The sequence below is a fragment of the Procambarus clarkii genome, chromosome 27 (assembly GCF_040958095.1).
Source record: "Procambarus clarkii isolate CNS0578487 chromosome 27, FALCON_Pclarkii_2.0, whole genome shotgun sequence".
NCBI classification, from domain to species: domain Eukaryota; kingdom Metazoa; phylum Arthropoda; class Malacostraca; order Decapoda; family Cambaridae; genus Procambarus; species Procambarus clarkii.
This window is the reverse complement of record NC_091176.1, coordinates 41850661-41858299: the sequence shown is the minus strand read 5'-3', so window position 1 is coordinate 41858299 and position 7639 is coordinate 41850661.

Below are 7639 nucleotides of genomic sequence, written 5' to 3'. Positions count from 1 at the left end.
CGAGATCCCGTCTGGACCAACAGCCTTTCTAACATCCAGATCCAGCAGGTGTCTCATGACCTCCTGTCTCGTAATTTCGAACTCTCCCAAGGCCGACTGGTTTACTTCCCTTTCTCCTAGCACAGTGACCTCACCTTGTTCTGTTGTGAAGACCTCTTGGAACCTCTCCTTGAGGTTATCTTGAGGTTATCTGAGATGATTTCGGGGCTTTAGTGTCCCCGCGGCCCGGTCCTCGACCAGGCCTCCACCTCCAGGAAGCAGCCCGTGACAGCTGACTAACACCCAGGTATCTATTTTACTGCTAGGTAACAGGGGCATAGGGTGAAAGAAACTTAACCCATTGTTTCTCGCCGGCGCCTGGGATCGAACCCGGGACCACAGGAGCACAAGTCCAGTGTGCTGTCCGCTCGGCCGACCTCTTGTTGAGTTCATCACACACCTCTTTGTCATTCTCTGTATACCTGTCCTCGCCTGTTCAAAGTTTCACTACCTGTTCTTTCACTGTTGTTTTCCTTCTGATGTGACTGTGGAGCTTTGGTTCGGTCTTGGCTTTGTTTGCTATATAATTTTCATAACTTTTCTCTGCTTCTCTTCTCACCCTGACATACTCATTCCTGGTTCTCTGGTATCTCTCTCTGCTTTCTGGTGTTCTGTTATTCCGGAAGTTCCTCCATGCCCTTTTGTTCAGTACCTTTGCTTCCACATGCCCTATTATACCATGGATTCTTCTTTTGCTTCTCGGATTTTTCCTTTTGGGCCGGGATGTATCTGCTTACTGCCTCCTGACACTTTTGGGTGACATAGTCCATCATATCTTGTACAGACTTAGCTCTGAGGTCTGTGTCCCAAGGTATTTCCCTTAGGAAGCTTCTCATCTCCTCATAATTTCCCTTTTAGTATGCCAGCCTTTTGTTTCATAGTTCTTTTTCGGGGGGATAATTCCTAGCTCTACCAGGTACTCAAAGTTCAATACACTCTGATCACTCATTCCCAAGGGTGCTTCCATCTTGACTTCCCTTATATCCCACTCATTTAGGGTAAATATCAGATCCAGCATTGCTGGTTCATCTTCTCCTCTCATTCTTGTTGGATCCTTGATGTGCTGGCTTAGAAAGTTTCTTGTTGCCACGTCCAGCAGCTTAGCTCTCCATGTTTCTGGTCCTCCATGCGGGTCTCTGTTCTCCCAATCTATCTCCCATGGTTGAAGTCTCCCATGATTAGTAATCCAAATACATTCCTACTAGCAACAGAAGCTGCTCTCTCTCTATTATGTTAATGGTGGCCATATTGTTTCTATCATATTCCTGTCTGGGTCTTCTGTCATTAGATGGCGGATTATATGACTACGACTATAATTTGTTGCCCTCCAGTTGTTATTTTTCCTATTATGTAGTCACTGAAACCTTCACATCCCTGAACAACCAACTCCTCAAAATCCCAGCCTTTTCTTACCAGCAGAGCTACACCACCACCACCTCTTCCTTTTCTCTCTTTCCTCATAACATAATAGTCCTGCGGGAACACTGCATTTGTTATGGTTTTCGTCAGCTTGTTTCTGTGAGAGCTATTATGTCTGGGTTTTCCTCTAGGGGCCTCGTAGCCTGGTGGATAGCGCGCAGGATTCGTAATTCTGTGGCGCGGGTTCGATTCCCGCACGAGGCAGAAACAAATGGGCAAAGTTTCTTTCACCCTGAATGCCCCTGTTACCTAGCAGTAAATAGGTACCTCTGAGTTAGTCAGCTGTCACGGGCTGCTTCCTGGGGGTGGAGGCCTGGTCGAGGACCGGGCCGCGGGGACACTAAAGCCCCGAAATCATCTCAAGATATCCTCAAGATAACCCATTCTCCAAGTTCATTTGCTTTATTTGTAATACCGTCTATGTTAGTGTACATTGCCTTGCTCACTTTCTTCTGTCCCTTCTCAAATCTCCTCCTTGGTGATGTTCTGCTGGTGGAGGAAGCTGTGCCATAGGTGTGAGGATTTGTGAGGTGCATACCAGGGTTGTAGAGGATACTGGAATGAGGGGTGGGGGGTCAAGTGAAGGGGGGAGGGATAGGGAGGGTATGGGGGTGAAAGGGTGGGAGGACAGGAAGGAAAGGGGAGTTTTCTTATCAGAGGAGGGTAGTGGGGTTGCCCTCCCTGCTGGTGTTACTGGGTAGCTGGTTGTGGGTTCCCCCCTCGCTTCTGGGGGTGATGTGCTGGGAGCTGTGGTTTCTTGGTTTTCCTCTCTCGCTCTGCGCTTCTTCCTTGCTTCTGTCGCCATGGCCCTCTCCTCCCATGTCATGTCCCTCTGGAGGAATACTTTTTTGAATTCTCCCACATGTTGCAGGTGGCTTTTCTTTGTTAGAATCGTGTCCTTTGTGTTCTCGTTTGCAAACACTATCTTTAACACACGGTCTCGGTCTTTTTGTACCAGCCTAACCTGAAAACCTTCTCAATGCTATTCTCAGCCCCTTCCATGTCTAGTGCCTACAGTATTTCATTCACTGCCACTTTGTCTTCATCATTCCACTTTTTCCTATTAGAGCCTTCCTGCTCTTTAATACCCACAGCTACCACTGATCTTTTCCTTTCCAGCAGCTGGCTAGTGGAGCGTGCTGCTTCCTGTGAGGTGGCTGCTTTCATGGCTACCTAAATCACTGCAGACATTACTTTAGAGTTTTTTTTTAGCATTTCTGCAAATGTTGCTTTTATTGTGGCATTCTCTTCCAAAATACTATTACCACCTTCTCCCTGGGTGGTTATCTGAGTCTCAGCATCGATACTGTTCTCTTTGAGGGCCCTAATCTCCTTCTTTGCTGCTGTCAGCTCTCTTTTTAGGTTGTTCATTTCATTCTTCATTTCCTGCATCTCACTCTTGATGTCCTCCAAAAACTGGGTGAACATTTCCTTTATTTCCTCACCTGAACTTTTCCCTGTTCCCCCTGTTGCCTTTGGCTTGTCATGCTTAACCCCTATTCCTAGATATGCCATGATAGGATTTGTCAGAAGGGCACAGCGGGGTGGGGGAGAGAGAGATAGAGGGAGGGGGAGAGGGAGAGAGAGAGAGAGAGAGAGAGAGAGAGAGAGAGAGAGAGAGAGAGAGAGAGAGAGAGAGAGAGAGAGAGAGAGAGAGAGAGAGAGAGAGAGAGGGAGAGAGGGAGAGAGGGGAGAGAGTATGTGTAAGGGGGATGCGGAGGACTGGGGGGTGGGGGGCGGTGGTGGCGACCAGGTCAGGTCAGGTCAGATGCGAGATAAGAGAGGAGGTGGGGTATACTGGGGTCTTACCTCTTTCCACAAAGGTGTTAATCCTTTCTTCCCTGACCGAACGTTTGTGTGTGCGTGTGTGTGTACTCACCTAATTGTGTCTGCAGGATCGAGCATTGACTCTTGGATCCCGCCTGTGTGTGTTTTTGCATGTGCGTGCGTGTGTGCGTGCATATGTACTTGGGCGTGTGTGTGTGCTTGCGTGTGTGCGTGTGTCACGAGTTCCCGTAAGCGTTGACTTCTACCCAAAATGAGCCACTTTGAGATTTTAAATATATATATATGCTATCCTGAACAAGAATTTGATAATATTTTACCTCACACTGTACACCTGCTTAATTGACCAGAGAGGGGTACATACCAGTTTGCCTTTCTGCTCACACAACTAGATGAGTAATGGCGACGTATGGTTGACGATGGTGCTCCGTCGTTGTCTCCCACTTGGTGATTCACTAAGTGCTAGTAGATTGATGATGTCGGTTCTTCTCGATCTACACAAAGCTCTGGAGTCAGTCACTGTATCGTTGTGTTACAGTTCACTAATTTACTGTACCACTGATCACAGTCACCACCCAACAAACACAATCAGGCAGTTCCACGGCTGATCGTCCCACCTGGCCGTCAGGTAAGGTCACTCCACGCGGTCCTCCACACTTATATGCACCAGTGATGCCACTAGCTCCACTTTGGTTTCTTCGCACTATCGCTTGCATATGACTATGCTATGTTGCACCCTGCTAGCTACACAGTGCGAGAGGCCAAATACTATGATGTAGCCTCTATACTCCTTCAATGTCCCGAGAAATTGACGAATTTCCGTGGATCTCACTAATCGTGTGTGTCTCCTACCGTCGGCGGCATACAAATCGGCCTCTGTGTGTGTGTGTGAGTGCGTGTGTGTGTGTGTGTGTGTTTGTGTGTGTGTGTGTGTGTGTGTGTGTGTGTGTGTGTATGTACTCACCTACTCACCTAATTGTGCTCTCGGGGTTTGAGCTTTGTCTCTTTGGTCCCGCCTCTAAACTGTCAATCAACTGGTGTAAAGATTCCTGAGCCTATTGGGCTCTATCATATCTACACTTGTAACTGTGTATGGAGTCAGCCTCCACCACATCTCTGCCTAATGCATTCCATTTATTAACTACTCTGACACTGAAAAAATTCTTTCTAACTTCTCTGTGGCTCATCTGGGTACTAAGTTTCCACCTGTTTCCCCGTGTTCGTGTCCCACCCATGCTGAAGAGTTTGTCTTTGTCCACCCTGTCAATTCCCCTGAGAATTTTGTAGGTGGTTATCATGTCATCCCGTACTCTTCTATTTTCCAGGGTTCAGCACCTTTAGCCTTTCCTCGTAGCTCATACCTCCCAGTTCCGGGACGAACCTGGTTGCATACCACTGAATCTTCTCTAACTTTGTCTTGTGTTTAACTAGGTATGTACTCCAGGCTGGAGTTGCATATTCCAGGATTGTCTTACATAAGTGGTATACAGGGTTCTGAAAGATTCCTTACACAAGTTTCTAAAGGCAGTTCTTATGTTGGCCAGTCTAGCATATGCCGCTGATGATATTCTTTTGATGTGGGCCTCTGGGGACAGGTTCGGTGTGATATCAACCCCCAGATCCTTCTCTCTATTTGACTCTTGCAGGATTTCACCTCCCAGATGGTACCGTGTGTTCAGCCTCCTGCTCCCTTCGCCTAATTTCATTACCTAACACTTTCCTGAGTTGAACTTTAGCAGTCATATTCTAGACCATTCCTCCAGTTTGTCCAGGTCATCCTATGGACTCTGTCTATCTTCATCCGTCTTGATTCTTCTCATAATTTTTGCATCATCAGCAAACATTGAGAGGAACGAGTCTGTACCCTTCGGAAGATAGTTTACATATATTAGAAACAAGATGGGTTCAAGTACTGAGCCCTGTGGGACTCCGCTGGTGACATCTCACCACTCTGATGTCTCCCCTCCCTGTTACTCGCTGTTTCCTGTTGCTTAAGTACTCCCTTATCCACTGGAGCACCTTCACTTTTACTCCTGCCTGTTGCTCCAACATTTTTAACAGCCTTTTATGGGGTACTGTGTCAAAGGCTTTTTGGCAGTCCAGGAAAATGCAGTCGGCCCACCCTTCTCTTTCCTGCCTAATTTTTGTTGCCTGGTCATAGAATTATATTAAACCTGTGAGGCACGATTTACCATCTCTGAACCCATGTTGGTGGTGTGTTACAAAGTTATTTCCCTCCAGATGCTATACAAGCCTTTTCCTCACGATCTTCTCCATCACCTTGCATGGTATACAAGTTAGGGAAACTGGCTTGGAGTTCAGTGCCTCTTGCCTGTCACCCTTCTTGTATATTGGGACTCCATTAGCCGTCTTCCACCTTTCTGGTAGGTCTCCTGTTTCCAGTGACCTGTTATACACCATAGAGAGTGGCTCACTTAGTGCTTCTTCACCTTCCTTTAGTATCCACGGTGAGATTCTGTCAGGCCCAACAGCCTTTGTCACATCCAGCTCCAGCAGACACCTTTTGACCTCATCACTGGTGAGGTCAAATTCCGCAAGGTTGCTTGGTTTGTCTCCTCCTCATTTAGTGTAGGGGCTTCTCTTTGTTCTATTGTGAAGACCTCCTGGAATCTCTTGTTGAGTTCTTCACACACCTCCTTGTCATTCTCTGTGTATCTGTTCTCCCCTTTTTCAATTTCATCACTTGTTCCTTCACTGCTGTTTTCCTCCTGATGTGGCTATGGAGCAGCTTTGGTTGGGTCTTGGCTTTACTCGCAATGTCATTTTCATACTTTTGTCTCTATGTCATATATGTCATATATGACAATACTATGTCTCTTTGCTTCCCTCCTCACTCTGAGGTACTCATTTCTGGCCCTCTGGATCTCTCCCTGCTCTCCGGTGTTCTGTTATTTCTGTAGTTTCTCCATGTTCTTTTACTCAGTTGCTTCGCTACCTTGCATTCCTGGTTGAACCATGGGTTTTTCTGTTGTTTTTCGTTTTTCTCCTTTTGGACCGGGATAAACCTGTCTGCAGCTTCCTGGCACTTCTGAGTGACAAAATCCATCATGTCCTGCACATTCTTGTCTCTAAGTTCTGTTTCCCATGGTATTCCCCTGAGGAAGTTCCTCATCTCGTCATATTTTCCTCTTCGGTAATTTAGTATTTTCCCCTCGGATCCCATCCTTGGATAGGTTATCCCTGCGTCCACCAAGTACTCAAAAGTCAGTACACTGTGGTCACTCATTCCTATGGGGGCTTCAACTTTGACTTCCCTTATTTTTGACTCATTCAGGGTGAATATCAAGTTGAGTCTAGCTGGTTTATCATTGCCTCTCAATCTTGTGGGTTCCCTAAGATACTGGCATAGAATGTTCCTTGTTGCCGCTTCCAAGAATTTATCTCTCCATGTATCTGCACCAACATGTGGGTCCCCATTCTCCCAGTCTATCTTTCCATGGTTGAAATCGTGCCCCTTATTATGATTAAGAGTCTTGAGCCATTCCTGCAGGCAACTGAAGCTGGTCTATTATATTATTGGTTGCCATGTTGTTCCTATCAAACTCCTGAGGTACGGAGTCTCTCTCTCTCTCTCTCTCTCTCTCTCTCTCTCTCTCTCTCTCTCTCTCTCTCTCTCTCTCTCTCTCTCTCTCTCTCTCTCTCTCTCTCTCTCTCTCTCTCTATGTCTCTCTATGTCTCTCTCTATGTCTCTCTCTCTCTCTCTCTCTCTCTCTCTCTCTCTCTCTCTCTCTCTCTCTCTCTCTCTCTCTCTCTCTCTCTCTCTCTCTCTCTCTCTCTCTCTCTCTCCCCCTCTTCACCTCTTCAGCTAAGGTGGAAGGCGGTGACTGTCTACACAGTTCTGAATCGTATTACGATGTCATTCTATAAAGGCTTATCTCACACTTTCTAAAAGCTATAACCCCACCAAACCACTAAACTCGCTCTGACCAACATAACGAGGACGGAGCTTAACTCTGGAAGTTAAGCTCCGTACCTGTTATGCTCTTCCTACATCTCACTCAACCAATTAATCGCCTTCCTTTCAAAATCCCCCCCCCCCCCGTGATAACCCCCCCTTACAAAGAACACATCCCAACACTGAGCCAGATGATGCCTACCTCCAACACCACGAAGTCGTCACGGCTATTGTAACACGGTAGACACTAAATGCAGAGTTCACCATTTTTTCTATTGTACGTTATTAACGTAACCTTTCTTACATTAACAACTTAACTTTTCTTACATTACACGTCCCCTAATTAATCACCTGGACACGTGGTGCGCACCTTTGCACCACCTGTCCAGATGGTAGGGACAGGTATTAGCGTAAATCTCCCTACTAAAGGCAGGTCCTTATATTTTATATATTTTTCTACTTTTTTTCTTATGAAATGAT